We start from the raw sequence: 16823 nt of genomic DNA, 5'->3' as shown, positions 1-16823 counted from the left end.
CTATTGTGCTCCTCACTTCTTCCTTAGTCCTCATTGGTAGTCTTTAACATTCATATTTCTACCAACAGTCTGTTCTAGGCAATCTAGACTTTTTATATCAAGTGCTTCAAAATTATTCCAGTTTTTGTTTATTAACCAGTTCTAAAGCCATTTTCACATTTTTAGGCATTTGTTAAAACAGCTCCCCAATTCCAGGTAGCAAAATCTGTGTTAGTTTTCCTATGACTGCTGTAACAAATAACCACAAATTTAGCAACTTAAAACAACTGAAATTTTTTTTTTCCCCACAATTCTGGAGGAATAAGCCAGAACCTTCTGGAGGCTCTAGGGGAGAATCTATTCCTTATCTCTTCCAGCTGCTGGTGGCTACCAGCATTTGTTGGTTCATGGCTGCGTCACTCCAATCTCTGCCTCTGTGGGTATACTGCCTTCTTTCTCTTCCCCTTGTGATTGCATTTAAGGCCCACCCAGAAAATCTCCCATCTCAAGATTCTTATTCACATATTCAAAGCTCTTTTCTGTCTTACAAGGTAACATTCACAGGTTCCATGAATATTCCAGAACTTGGCTATTTGAGGAGGTTGAGGGGGACATTATTCAGCCTATCACAACCCCCTATTGTAGAATGACCTTGAATAGCCATGTACTTGCATAATGGCTCTCTTTTTTCAGTTATTTGTATTAGGAAGTCTTTCCTATTTCCATATCCCACTAAGATCCTGGCCCTCATATGTAAAATTCAGGTAATTTGTTATCATCCTTGCAAAATAATGATGCTGAGAAGTCTGGCATGAATTTCAAATGAAGCAGGGCCTCTGAATAAAACAGGTAAGCTCAACAATTGTCCTCGACCACTACTAATGTGATATTCAGGTTGCTAGTTATGAGAAGAGAAAAGCAATAAGAACAGGGTAAAGGTATAGTACAGTATTCTGACTTAATGATGGATATCATATGCCAAATAATTTTCTTAAGATTTTTTTATCCTATTTGCCTCCTCTAGATTACCCTTGAACTCAAAAGGGCCATGGCTATTGTTAACTCACAAAATTCTTGGAATTTTATAAAAAAGCTTTAATGTGTTTATAATTTCAAAATACTTAAATGCAAACCTATTTCACGCACAAAGCAGCACTTGAGTCAGAGATTTAAACTGCAGCCCAAGCCAGATGGGTTTTATTTTAAATTATATAATAGGTTATTTCATCTGGGCTGCTAACAAATAATAATTTTAAAAAATTGTTTCTGAAAACAACCCATAAATCCATAGCAAAAATTTAATAAATATTGTGATGTAATAAAATCACTAAAGATACAACATATGCTCCCAAAATATTCTGAGTGGTATTCAAGGTACTGAATAGAGAGAATTAAAGCATTTACGTTTTCAGATTTACAGATAATAGCCCAAAACCCTAGCCACCGACTCAAGTAAACACTGAGCACTTAAACTGATCCCTTGGAAATGAGAATTTTCTAGGTCTTAAGGAACAATTAAAAAGAAAAGGTAAAATTTTTGTCATACAAATATAAAATTAATAAATGTCAAAGGTTTTAAGTCATTAATTAGCAAGTCAATCACTAATACAGTATCACCAAATCAAAGGAGAATTCAAAGAATACACATAAACAGGCAATCAGAAAAGTGAAATGAATTAACTAAGAGATGCAGAACTGATAAATATCCAGAGCATAAAAATCAATAGCATTCGAAAGGATAAAATGCATTTCATTTCAATGGACAAGAATCATTTAGATTATTATCAGTTTCCTACACTCACAATATTGTAAAATAGTTTAAAGACTAAGAAAAGTGCAGGCCACTATAGAAACTGATCATTTAGAAAGGTGCACTAAAACATGACACCCGGTCATCTCTATTTCTTTTGTTTTCTGGTCAGGATTGCTTTTATTTTATTTATTTTATTAAACTTATTTGGGTGACATTGGTTAATAAAATTATATAGGTTTCAAGTGTACAAGTCAATAATACATCATATGTATATTGCATTGTGTGTTCACCACCCGAAGTCAAATCTTTTCTGCCTATTTCAACATGTTTCAAATTTTTCCTGACAAGGGAGATAATTCCTGACAATTTTTCCTACATTTCAGGTTTCCTGACAGTTTATCAGCAAATATATTGATATGAGTCAGAGCACATTCTAACAACACAACATCCACGCACAAGCCACTCTCCAAACTGTAAACTGGAATAAGTGCTTGGCCCTATCCCACTCAAAAGATGGTAGTTATTCAGACTTGTCTGAAAATCAAAGAATGCCAAACACTGCCCTAGATAATAAAATGATGGATTCCTTGAAAACATTACATCGTAAATATGTGGGAACCAGGAAACAACCAAAGAAAAATAGAGAATAATTACTTCTCATCACTAAATAATTAAGAAAAAACTCCTTCAATAGAAATCATGGGACACCACACACACTCACACACACTCACTCACTCACAAATAAAGATATAGGCACAAACTCTCAAATAACAGAAACACAAAGTGTGTCATCTTACTGGATGTCCACAGTACCCCCTGACAAAAACTCTCTCCTCGACTACCCCTTAGTCAAGGCTCCTCTGAACTCTTCCCAAAGAAGCCTTGGCCTTTGGGCTTCTGTATTCATCTTTGCATCACCCAGTTTTAGCAAGAATCCTGTCAAGTCAGTTTAGCAGAATTCCCCCCCATAGCCCTGATGTTTTTTCTTAGTAATTTTACATCCACTGACCCTCACCCCGCTCCTTGCCGATAAATCTCCATTTGTCCATGTTATATTGGAATGTGGCCCAGTTCTGTACTGAGGTCTTTTTTCCTCTATTGCAAAAGCGTGTGAAAAAATATGTTTTCACCACTTTAACTACTGACCAGCTCTGGTTTTCTGTGAAACTCCCAAACACAAATGTCATTTACACTACTATGTGGTGCTCACAGGAAATCTAGGATATCATCTTCAATTATGATGACAATTATTATAGTTTAACTACATATAGGTTAGACAATGTTTCAAATAAATCACATATATAAAAATATGTATATATAGATATCTCGACATATTAGCAATACACATATATTAACACATATCATATATAATTTATGTCTATATCGATGTATATTGTTTTTATATATTAACATTAAATATCACTCTTTACTATGTGACACTCAATTATTAAACAAGTTCTATGGCCTAAGTGCTATGGGGAAGATTTAAAATAAATATAGCACAGTCTCTGCACTCAATAAGCTTATGATTTTGTTGGGGTAGAGAGAACACACATATACACACACACACAAAAACCTATAATTTTATTAGAAAGCATAAAGTTTAATGGCTCCAAAGCAAGAGTATCATCACAAGTTAATGTGCAAGTAAAAATTCTATCTAGTGAAAATTACCAATAAAAATGCGTTAACACTCCTATAAATTACAATGTTGTACCACTTCTCAATAAACTCATCACAGCCAATTTTTTCTTAAACCCCCTGATACCTATTTCTTACCAAGCAGATAGCTTGCATTTTTAAATTTTACTTATTTTAATTAGTTTCAAATATAGAGTACATTGGTTAGACATCTATACAGTTTGTAAAACAATGCCCCCAATTGCTCTCTCCCTCCCCTGACCCTCCACCTAGCCAATGTATTAATGCTAACTGCATTCCGTATGTTGTGCTCCCCATCCCCGTGACCATCCATAAGCTACTAATTAGTACTTCTTTAACTCTTCACCCCATTATCCCTGTGCCCCAACCTCCCTCCACCCCCCAGCCATCACCAAATTGTCCACTATATTTGTGAGTCTGTTTTTGATTAGTTTGTTCTTTTTAGTCCTTAGATTCCGCATATAAGTGAAATCATATAGTGTTTCTTTCTCTGTCTGATTTAAATACCTTCTACATCCATTAAAGCAATATCTTTTTCCACCCCCTTCCTTTTAGTCTGTGTATGTCTTTTAATCTGAAGTGAGTCTCTTAGAAGCAACATGTAGGGGTCTTGTTTTCTTATCCATTCATCTCCACTTTATCTTTTAGTTGGAGCATTTAATTCTTTTCCATTTGAGGTACTTATTGATAGGAAGGTAGTTGTTACCATTCTTTATTCTTGTTTTTGATACATGTTTTTTCTTCTTAAAGAAGTCCCTCCAATATTTCTTGTAATACTGGCTTGGTGGTGATAAATTCCTTTAGTTTATTTTTGTCTGGGAAGCTCTTTATCTACCCTTCAACTCTAAATGATAGCTTTGCTGGATAAAGTATTCTTGGTTGTATATCCTGGGTCTTCATCACGTCGAATATTTTTTGCCAAGCTCTTCTGTACTGTATAGTTTCTTTTGAGAAATCAGCTGCCAGTCTTATGAGTTTTCCTTTATAAGTAACTATCTGTTTTTCTCTTGTTGCTTTTCATATTCTTTAACCTTTGGCATTTTAATTATCATGTGTCTTGGTGTGGGCCTCTTTGGATCCCTGGTTTTGGGGATTCTCTGAGCTTCCTAGGGTTTTATGTCCATTTCCTTCAGCAGGTTAGTGAAGTTTTCCATCATTACTTCTTCAAACAGATGTTCAACATCTTGATTTTCTTCAGATATGCCGATCACACAGATTTTGGACCCTTAAAAGTGTCCCATTTCCTCCTTATTTTTATAGTCTTGGCATCTCATCTCTTGCCATTCTGATTGTGTGTCCTTGCTTTCCCATCCTCTAGATAGGGCATTTGATCCTTTTCTTTATTCACTTTGTTTATTCCTTTGTTTATTCCATTTAATATACTTCTCATCTCAGATCATGTATTCTTCATTTCAGACTGGTTCCCTTTATAATTTCCATTTCCATTTTTATGTTTTTTTTTAATGAAGTTCTCACTGAATTTATCTACCCTTCCCAAAAGTTCATTGAGCATCTTTATAACCAGTGTTTTGAACTCTGCAACTGTTAGATAACTTACTTGACTCCATCTCTGTTCTGTTCTCTCATATAGTTTCTGCTTCTTTGTCTTTCCATTTTGGCTGCCTTTCTGTATCTGTTTCTATGTACTCAGCAAAGTTCCTAAGTCTCCCGGTCTTCTTAGTGTGGATTTGTGAAGTAGGTGTCAGGTGGCACAGTCCTGAGAGGGAGTCAACTGCAGGACAAACTTAGCCCAAGCCTCTGTCTCTCCAGGGCCACCTGTTAAGATTCAGCCAGCAATCTACAGATGTTGTGCTAATAGTTACCTCAAAAGGCCACACCAGAAACCGAGGCCAGCTGCCTCCAGTGTGAGTCTAGGTGATGTTCAGCTTGGAGCACCTGACTCACTGAGGATATACCTGGATGTGGCTTGGGTGGGGCCGCGAGTTGGGGGAAGCAGGGTTTCATGGACTCCTCTGAGCTGAGCGACCTCTGTCATCCAGTTTGATGACATCTCGGCTATGGTGGCGCTGTGTCAGCACACTGAGACAGGGGAGGGCTCAACAGAGAACAATGGATACCACTGGCACTTCTGTACAGAGTGAATCTCGCCTCAGCCCTCACTCCAACAATGTCTCCCTGTTAGTTCCTGGGGGCCCCTGTGTGCAACCTAATTGGCACTGGTGCTCAGAGCAAACAGGTCTGTCACCGCAAAAATCCGCTCACAGATGCAGGCCCTTTAGGAGGCCTCTGCTGCAGCCTCCATCTCACTCAGCCACTCGGGACCAGGCAGCCCCACGTCCTCGCCCCATCCTACCTTCTGCCATTGCAGGGTGCTTTCTTGGACTTCTCCCTAGTTGTATGGCTTGTTCTTCTAGATCCCAGGTGATTTTTCCCTGCTGCTACTCGTTGTTTCCGTCACAACTTTGATTTGGTCCCCAGAGGGATGAACAGAGCCTCTATCATCTATGCCATTTTTTTTCCTCTCCCAGATAGCTTGCATTTTAAAGGCCAGGTTTTTTAGAAAACTTAAGTAGAATGTGCATAATGTGACCTCATACTATTATGATTTCAGAGTCAGAAGAAATTTCTGTGAGCTAGAACTCCTTAAAAAGGCTTTGAGGAGAAAGCCCTGAAAGATAGGCAGGGTTTATAACTGTTCTAGTGATTACCAGTTCTGTCATAAATAGTGGATTTAACAGGGTGTGATAAACAGTAAGATCAAGTCTGAAGATAATATGCCTTAAGATATGCAGTGAAATACATTAGCCTAAAGATGATAGAGAGGTAAGTAGGTAAGAGAGTGGGTGGGTGTGTGAGTGAGCGAGCGAGTGAGCGAGCGAGCAAGTAAACTAATGAAAGAACAAATAAAGCTACCTGGTCTTTACATGTCAGTGGCTGACCAATGAGAAAATCAGCTCCCTGATGCTCCCCGCCTATCCTCTGTAGTCAATTATGACTTGACCCAGGAGATGACCACAAGTTCTAGTACAGAATCAAAAGCAGTAGAGGTGGTAGACCTCTGCCTCAAAAAAAGAAAGTGCTGATACCTAAGAGAACAGAGAGAAGGGATAAAAAGTAGCAATGTAATTCATTTTCTTCATGTAACTTTCCTTTGAATATTTATGTGGAATGTTGAGAACAGCATAGTCTTGTATATGATGAGCCTGCAATTCCTCTGGGAGAAATATCCTCAAATTTAAGTGCTCAGCAGAGTGCTTTGCACCCTTATTTGAGAGAGCAAGACAGCAAGCAAGAAAATGGTAGAAAGCATGATACTATAGTGCATGGCACAAATATTTTAACTCCAATTCCAATGAGTGAACGTACTCATCCTACAATATGGAAAGGTCAAAAGCATGAGAATACTTAATGCAGACATATAAACAACTTACAACAAAAACTTCCTTACCTTACATTATGAAGTACATGAGCACAGTGGCGCTATGCAGAAATATTTCTATTCAGATATTTCTTTTATAAAAGGAACCTGAAGTTACCATGGGAACCTAGGGCTAAGTAAAGTAATATGTATCTGATCTATTTATGATACATCCTTTTCTCTGCATTTGCAGATACTATTGCTTCTTAGAAATTATTTTGGAAAAGTTCATGTTTTAAACCTGAGTTCCGTGTCTATCTTTGTAAATAAACAAGGTCTTAACGATATTCAATTCAATCTGTAATTCGATATCTATTTATGGAGCACCTCCCATGTGTCACTATGTAGATGCTAGGGATCCCAAAGTGAACAAAATAGTCCTGCTCTCATGAGACTTACATGTTAGTGTGAATGAAAGTGCACAGGGTTTCTTGAGAAAAATCCAGCTTAGACCATTTTCCTCCTATGGCTCTCAATCCAAGCTTCTGAAGGGGTAGGGAATGACCTGGGAACAACAGGCCTAGATCCCAATCTCACCTCTGCCAGTGATAAATTTAAGGCCCCAAGCAGCTCAACTCTCTGCACATCAGGTTCCTCTTACTCTTCGAAAGAAAAATCTATGCTTGTGGTATTATACTTTATATCTCACATTTTCACTGTTCTTGATCAAGGGAAACCAACTGCCTCCTGCACTGGCATACACTTGTCAGGGAAAGTTTCAAAAAAAAGAAAAAGAAGAAGAACATTCTAAAACAAGTCTACCTATGAAAACAGTGAAATAAACTTAGATTTTTTTGAAGAAAACTGTGGCTAGACAATCTATAATAATATCAATATTAGAAATATTAATTTGAAAACCATAGAAGATACTGAGGAAAATGTGTGCTCTTATACAAAAACATCTTTAAACACGCACAATCATTATTTGATTGTTTAATTACATTTAAACTTGCTGAATTAATATATGTTTATCTCTGCTCCCTACAAACCTGTAAAAGAGTTGTTTCTAAAGGGAGCAGAGAGTGAAGAAATAAAAATGTTATGAGATGACAAAAAATAGAGAATTGAAAATGACGCTAGAGTCAGGTGTCAATTATTTTTTTGGGGGAGATGGAAAGTATAAGGTTAGGTTTATTGACTCATGAAAGCAAGAAAACCTGAAAACTGAGGGCTACGTAAGCAGATGATAACAAGAAGAAAGCTGATTTGACTTGCAGAAACTCTCAGAATTAAAGGCACCAAATATCTCAGAAAGCAAATAAAATCTACAAACAGAAAGATCGAATGAATATCTGTTTGAGAATATAGACCCCTCCAATTTCCTACCACATGATGACAAGAGACAAGAATTATTTCTGCTGGAAAAAACTGAACTAGGAAGGTTACAGATTCAGGAACATCAGCACAGAAAATGGAAGGAAAGACATCTTACTGAAAACAGAAGATATGTGAGCTACATAGTGAATGATGAAATCCACCTCAGGGACACTTGCCCATCCACACTGAAACCCAAGCCCAGCTAACTCCAACTTGAACCACCACCCCCAAAGACTTGCAGAGCCACATTTCTGCTCTCCCAAAGGAGCCTTCAGTGGATGTGACACCTCACATTAGAAGCATTACCCATATCATTTCAACTGATTTTCATATCTGCTTACCACAGAATTGAGATTAGCTGGATGTAACCTTTACCCACAATAAGATTGTTATTTTTATTAATTGTTATTTTTATTATGTAATAAAGGATTATTGCATAATCCTTTAAGCTTTCCAAAATAATTTTCATAACATTATCCTACTTTAATTGATCCACAGCATTGCCCTACACAGTAGGCAAGTGTCGAACCTCCGTCCTCATGGCCACTGACATATTTTAATCACCACTTTCTGCTTCCTGGATGACGACCACCAACAGCCTAACTGGCATGCCTCTTCTGCTCTTGCCCACATTCATGACACTGCAGCCAGTTCTAATTATGTCATCCCTACTCAAAACCCTACAACAATGTCCAATTGGCCTGAGGATAAAGTCAATAATTTTAATATAGCATAAAAGGCCTTTCTTGATTCATTCTCCCTCTGCTTCTTCAAGTTTCATTTCTCAATCTCTTCATATATGAAATATTGAAATAATGGGATCAAATATGCTATACTCTTTCTGGCCTCCAGGCCTTGACTTTTTCTCTGCCTGGAAGCTCTCTCTGCTCATACCTTGTAATAACATAAGGAAATCTGTATAACAATAAAGCCCTGTCTTTCAGGCCCATATCTGACATCTGCAGGGCAAGGGCAAGAGTATAAATACTCCCATCACATTTTATACCCACCTCACACCCCAAACAGCCTTCTCGCAAACAAGTGGTGGCCCCAGCTGCACATCAAAGGTCTGTCAGTGCCCCTCCCACAATAATACAGTCTATGGTCAGAAGGATGGACCTGAGAAAAGCCCATGAAGGCCCTGGAAACAGACCTGGACCTTTTAAGAATGTAATTTCAAAGTCATGCTACCTACAGTATGGCATAAAAGGGTGAAGGGAAGGGGGACACAACCTCCAGGTGGGCACATCTCCTTGGCCCGCAGACTGCAAAGCAGGAGGAAGAACACAGCTGGAAGAGGAGGACCGAAGTGGGGCCCTTTACAGCAAAGACCAATGTAAAGGGGCCCCTCTAGGCCAGTCTGAAGATGATACTGATCTCTATTGTATAACATCTAAACAAAAGATATTTACCACTTCATAACACAGAACTTCCTATGACAGGGTAGGCAGAGTCAATCTACCTCTTAATGGATTCTTGGGTGGGAAGATCTTTGTGTGTGTGTGTGTGTGTGCGTGCGTGCACTCACACGCGCACGCACACCTAATCCAAATTAAAACTGTAAAACGGTCTGTAAAAGTCCAACTTCCAAAAGTGGAAAAAACCAAATCTTTGAAAATCTACTTGTTATGACTAATTACATATGGTTGCAAGCTTATCTGTATATATATAAACTACACATTTTTCTATAGGAAATCAAGCTGAATGTGAAAAGATATCTTTACTTCTGTAAATTTGAGCAACTACTTACTATTTAATAAGCACCAGGAGAAACCGCATCAAAAGTTTCAGAAATGTATTAAATATATCCTGTGACACATCAATTCTACTTCCACTTTTAGGAACGTAACCCAAGAAATCAGAATAGGTTCGTATCGTAACATTATTTAAAATAGTAAAAACTTAAAAACAATCTAAATGTGCAACAATAAAAGACTGGTTAATAAACTATTGTGTACTCATGATGATATTTTATATAGTCTGTTCTAAAATGATACCAATGCTATATTTGATGACAAAAATATTTATGACATATTTAAGTAATATAAAGGTTATGAAACAATATGTCTGAACTCTTTAAGTGTATAAGGTGGGTGTAGTGTGTAATCAATACACGTAAACATGACTATAGGTGTGTGTAATAAAGGACTGAGAGTAGTGAACTGAGTGTTGAATATAGAGAATTTTATTTTCTCTTTCACGATTTTATATTTTCTATAGTTAAAATGTTTTACTTCCCCTAAGTTCAGGTAGTTGCTTTGCCAAGACCTAAAAAAAAGAAAGTGTTCATATTTCTCCTGACTTCAGAATAAAGTACCTTGTAGGACTTATCACTGAAGGACTTCCATTATCAATGCATTAGTACCTCAGTCTAATTAGTTTCTCTGAAGGGTGTCAATCATCTTGCAAGGCTTTCAGCGTAAAGGTCACAAGACATCTCTGGGTCAGAAAAGACCCAGAGCTTAAGTACTGTGGGAACAGGCAGATAAAAGCCTTCTTCTGCCACAAAGTGATGAAAAAACTGGGACTAATCAAATGGGAGAAAGAGAACAAGGAAGTGAAGAAGCTATGACAGAACACTTTGCTGACTTCATAATTTGGCTCAGGAAAGAGAATCCAGCTAAGCCGCTGGCAGAATCTACACAGAAAAGATTTATAAAATACAATTTAGAGTCAAAAGCTAATAATCATCAATGCTTCCACTTGAAATAGAGCTTTACTTGTAAAGAGTGTCTACAGTAATAGCATAGGTGATAAGTGGCTCTGAAAATTTTGACATGCAAATCATGTTTTTGCCTGCAAATTTTGTGAGCTAAATAAAAATAGCTAGTTATTTAAGTTCTTTAACACTGAACGGACCATATAAGAATCTCTCAAATTAACAGAATTTTTTTAAATAGTATAATCCTAATAACATCTATCGTCATAACTACACTCACGGAAAACAACTTAAAATATCTATTAGAAGATTTTCTTTTTATTCAGAAAGAACAAGTCTTTGGCCATTCTACCCTGAACAAGCCTGATTCTGTCTGATCTCGGAAGCTAAGCAGAGTCGGGCCTGGTTAGTACTTGGGTGGGAGACCACCTAGGAAGACCAGGTGCTATAGGCATAAAAATTAAAAAAAAAAAAAAATAAGGAATTATAAACTGACAAGGTCCTTGCAATCTGTGAGGTCAACCAAGGGTTGCCTCACCTAAAAGACAAAAAAATAAAAAAATTTAAAAAACTAAAAGAAAGAATAGATACATGTTGTTCTTGTCTAGCTTGCATCTTTTTTCACTTCTTCCGGTAACAGCTTGCTTCTTGCCCTCATTACCCTTTGGAGAACTTTCTAGGATGCCATGCAATTCTGATTGGGCAGTCAATCACAGGATGCCAGGCCTTAATATGGACATGTCACCTGGCCAATTTCAGTAAACTACTCACTGGTGCCAGCCAAGATGGAGCCTCCCTTTCCCACACAGCACAAAATACAAAAAGCAAGACTCTGCAGAATAAATAACAGCAGGTGAACTGGGGTAGAAAGTTAAAACTTGAATAACAATGGTAGTGAATTTGCTGTTTATTTTCTTCCTTTATCGCCTGGCTTTGAGTTGAAAGTGTGCCAAATCAGGAAACTGTCCTGCAAAAACTCCAAGATAATCTCATTCTTTCTGGCCAAAGGACCAAGAAAAGCCCTCCCTGTTAGCTGGATAATGGTGAAGGGGAAACCAAGTGCTTCTCCTTTTTTCTCCTTTTCCTTCCAGCCCTGCCCCAAGTCCAGCGCTGGTTGTACAACTGCACCGATGGCACCACAGCGATGTAAGCACCTGACACCCCAAGAGAAAATCTGTCTCTCTGGACAAAGGAACTGGAACAAGGGTCCCTGCTGTGCAGAGTTCTGGAGAAATCCTTTTTATTCTTTTTCTCCCTTCTTTCTCTTGTCACCTCACCCCAGGTAAAACTGCCAAAAACCACATAGGCTAAAACTATGCAGTAATCCATCTTTCTGACCAAAGGAAATATAAAAAGGAGTCCCTGAGAAAATATCCCAGAGTGATGGAGAAGGGAAAATAGCTCTGATATGAACCAATGCGAGCCCCAGGCTCACCCTTGAGCTGGGAATGTGTGGAATAGAATTAAAAATTCAAAGCACAGTCAGGGGGAACTTGACTACAGTACAAACCACCACCCTGACTAAGCCCTGAATGGCTCAAGCAAAGGGCAGAGGACTCCTCCCATCCCCAACAAACAATAGCAAAAGTTCTGAAAACTGAATTAACACTAGAACCACCAGATCTATAGTCTAAACCTAACCGGGTCAACTGCCTACTAAAATAAACAAAAACTCTACAGAGGATTTAAAAAGAACCGGTCTCACAACATAATATTTTAAAATTGAGATGTAACTGACATACAACATTATACCTGTTTCAGGTACACAGTATAATGATTCACTATTTGTATATATTGTGAAATTATTACCACAATAAATCAGGTTAACATCCATCATCATACAAACACAGACATAAATTTTTTTCTTTCAATGAGCACTTTTAATATCTACTCACTTAGCAACTTTCAAATATACAATACAGTATTATTAACTATATTCACTATGTTGTACATTACATCCCCATGATTTATTTATTTTATAACTGGAAGTTTGTACCTTTTGACACCCTTCACCCATTTACCCAACCCCTACCCTCCGCCTCTGACAATCATCAATCTGTTCTGTGTACTATAAGCTCAATGACACAATGTTTTAAATGTCCAGAATACAATCCAAATTATTTGATATACGGAAAAAAAAAAAAACAGGAAAATCTAACCAATACTCAAGAGAAAGACAATCACCTATGATAATCTCAAAATGCACAGATACTAAAATTACCAAAGAATTTGTTTGTAGCTATTTTAACCATCCCCAATGAAGTAAAAATGCCCAAAGGCCTGAGGTCCCCAGGGCTGTCTCATATTTCAACCAATTCTTTGAACTATGCCAGAAATACATCTAATAAACACTCTGCTTTCGAGCTTAAACTGATCTGAGCTGGGTTGCTGTCACCTGCAACCTAAGGTGCTGACAAACAGTTGAGATACGGAATAATTCTATAAAACCAATTCATATACATGTATGTCTGAAATCCCAGATTAGGTAGATGATTGTGATGGTGACAACAGCTGCTACTCATTATTGATTAACATATTCCAGTACTTGTGTTAAGTTCTTTACAAATATCTCAATGCTGCCCACCACCTTATAAGGTAGAGTTTTCCTAGATAAGAAAACTGACAAAGATCTAAGTAATCTCCAACGTCAAACAGCTGACCTATAGAACTAGGATGAGGGACTAAGTCTGCCTAACTCCAAAGCATGTCATCATGACCATTACACTTCCCTTGTTAGATCCTGAGAAGTAATGATAAATCTGAAAAACTTATAAGCAGAAATCAGAATAAAAACTGATGCCTCCCCACCCATCTCCAAACTTCACAGAAAGAAAAACTGGCCAGTAATAATTCATTTTACTCAGCCCCTCCCTGTGCTCTCAACAGCATCACATCATCCCACGTCCTGGTGAATCAATGGCCTCAAAGTAAATTTAAAAATAATTCTTCATAAGTTACTTGCTCTAAAATAGCTTTATTTTCCATCATAAACCTAAAAATTATTAAGCTTTGTTTATTTTCCTCATATGTTGGCTTTAAAACAATATTTAATGTTTTGTTTTCTGATTACAAAGCAATACATATTCAGTGTGAAAAGTTTAGAAAACACAGAAACATACAAAGAAAATAAATACCTGCTATGTTCCCATCAACCAGAAATAACCACTGTTAGATGCCAGTCATATTTCTAAGAATATTTATTTTTAAAACTGGGACATCATTCATATTATCAAGTTTTTTATTATGTAAGTAATAAAGAGTTGCTCTAGAGAGATGAGAAAATACAGATAAAGATGACTTTCTACAGCTTCCTCTTGATTCGTATTTTTAAAGGCAATATGCAGCAGTCACTTCTAACGAAAAAACAAAACAAACATTGCTGTCTTCACAAAATATAATACACTTCTCTGTACCTAGGAATGAATTAAAACAAAAAATAAAAGGCAGACAGGTTCAAAATTATAAAGCCTGTATGCTTTACTCTTTCCCCCAATACTTATTATGGGCATCTTAGTGGGAAAAATAAATATCTTCTCAGTGCTCTCTCACACTTTTCTCTATGATACAGCTCAGAAATGCTAAACAGACAGGTTATTCGAAGTCAAAGAAAGAGACTGAGATGAACTTGATTCTAGTCCCAGCACCATTATTTTTTCAGGTGCCTTAGGAAAGCCACCTGACATGTCTGAGCCTCAATTTTCTTGTCTATCAGTACTAAAATTGTAGAATCTTCCCCTCTTACCCTGTAGGACTATAAGAATAAGTTAACTGAAATCATTATACAGATATGAGATGATCATTTGTATAAGAGATATAGTAATTTTTAGGTTTGTTTGCCAGGAAACTTAATGAATTATTATATTTCGGGCACATACTATACTAGGCACTAGTAATAAGGACTGTAACCTCTTTTGCTCATTGCAATTTACAGAAATGTTTCACATATAGTTTCTGATTTGATCCTCATGGCAACAACATGAGGGACGTAGCACTTCATTTCTTCAATTCTAAGACGCAGACTTGAAGATTTCTAAAATCCATTCCAAAGAAACTTGTCTCTAGCTACACAGAATGACATAACTGCCACAGCTTGTGCCTATGCAAACTTAACAACAGGTCAACTACTCATTCATTTAATTATCAGTTGAGTTATCTGTATCCCAAGAGCTGAATTTTAGCTTTATTTGTTGCTTACAACATCTGGGGGAGCGGGGACTTATACAATGATGTGGCACAGAAACCAAAAGTGAATGTGTGTAAAAGGCCCCTCTCCCACAAGCAGTAATGCAATTAGAGGGGTAGAAGTTGCTGATTCCCTAAGAACAGACCACCGAAGTTTAAAAGCTAGAACAGAACCACTTCATGCATCTTTAAGGGCTGTCACTGAGATATTATTTGCCAAACACTTCTTAATAACTCCGAAGAGATAGTGTTTAATTACAAGCAACAAAATCAGGAATGTAACCTAGTAGATAAGTAGGGATATTTATAAAACAAGGCTCAAATCATTTACATTAGGAAATACAAATTTAAAAAAAAAATAGGAAGCATGAGGCCACAGTCTAGCCTTAACTATGCGACATTCTAAGACTAAGTGATTAAGAATATATAGTTGACCTATGAAAAACAAGAGTTTGAACTGCACAGGTCCACTTATACATGGATTTTTTTCAATAAACATACAGTCAGACCTCCATATCCCCAGGTTTTGCACCAGCAGATCCAACAAACCTTGGATGGAAAACAGCTAGGAATCCGCGGATGTAGATCCACAAACCAGGATCCTGAGGGCAGGTTTAGAAAAGAATCATGTCACCCATTCTCATGAACTGCTGATAAGGAAATAATTAGGAAAAATGTTTATGTATTTCAAGTGGGGGCACAGACTCAGTCATGGTCATAGATATTAAAGAAGAATGATATATAATTAATATAAATTACATTATATGATATATAATTAATATAAATTACATTATTATGATATATAATAAATATAAATTACATTTACACTATTGTTTGTTGGAAAAAAATTACTGTACATTTAACACAATAAAGATTTCTCCCACCTTTCAAAAAAGTTAATAAAACTTTGGTGCATTCTAAAGTAAATGGTGCTTAAGAATTGAGGAAATATGGTATAATGAGAAATCTGAGACTCAAGATTTTTGAGATCCAGCAGCATGTATAAGGCATAGCTAGGAGTCAAAAATGGCACAGGTAAAATTCTGTCTTCACTATATCCCAGCATCTAACATTAGCAATTTACTTATTAATATGTATTATGAGTATTTCCCTCTTTTATTACTTGCTTTTAGTACTTAGCCCTTCCTATCTCAGCGGGATGCTCACTGCTTCTCAGCAGGCTTTTTGTACTACTCTAGTCAGCTCACTTTCCTTTTCTCCTCACAACAAGTCTAAAATTAACATTAATATTTTCAAGCCATATGCTAAAGCTAAGTCCCTTCACTCTCAACAGATAACCTTGCATTCTACTTCAACAAGAAAATAAAAGCTCTCCAGGCATGAATTTCCTCAAGTTATCTCCCTTCTGTGTGTGTCTGCATACACAACCTTACTTACCTGCTTGCCTCCCTCCCTTGGGTCTCAGGTAACAATGCATGCATCTTACTTTACAAAATGAGCATCTCTGTTTTTCAATTCTCATCCTCTCCTCAAACTTGTTTCATTAATTATTCTGCCTCTCTCTTGCTTCTGTTTATGCCCCTCTCTTTCTCTTCTGGCTCTCCTCTAAACATATAAATTAGTCATGTCTCTCTCATTATTAACAAGAAAATCTCCACTGATTCTGTGTGTTGGTGATTCATCATTTGTGCTTCACATCCTTTCTCCATCCTTATTTACCCAAAGTTTGGCTAGAGAGGCTGACCTCTCTAGACTATATCGCTCAAGTTCCTTTGCTCTCTGGTTATGTTCATCCAATGGGAAAATGGAGGGAAGCATCTATCTACCGCTTTCCACAGCCACCGAGCTTCCATAACCAAACCCCTACTGTGCCTCTTCAGCCTCTGAGTACCAACACCTTTCTGATCTACTCCTGCTGGTCCCCAGTAATC

The 16823-nt window shown here is 37.2% G+C and overlaps 1 protein-coding gene and 1 pseudogene across 2 annotated transcripts in view; one reads left to right on the top strand and one right to left on the bottom strand.

Annotated features, from left to right (window-relative positions):
- ELAPOR2 (endosome-lysosome associated apoptosis and autophagy regulator family member 2) overlaps nt 1-16823 on the bottom strand; it is a 299011-nt gene that overhangs the window by 81533 nt on the left and 200655 nt on the right. The gene's annotated exons all lie outside the window — the stretch shown is intronic.
- Nucleotides 11085-11203, top strand: LOC120615195 (uncharacterized; annotated as a pseudogene).

This window comes from Pteropus medius, unplaced genomic scaffold (assembly GCF_902729225.1).
Source record: "Pteropus medius unplaced genomic scaffold, Ma_sr-lr_union100, whole genome shotgun sequence".
Taxonomy (NCBI): Eukaryota; Metazoa; Chordata; class Mammalia; order Chiroptera; family Pteropodidae; genus Pteropus; species Pteropus medius.
This window is presented reverse-complemented; position numbering and strand designations above follow the sequence as displayed.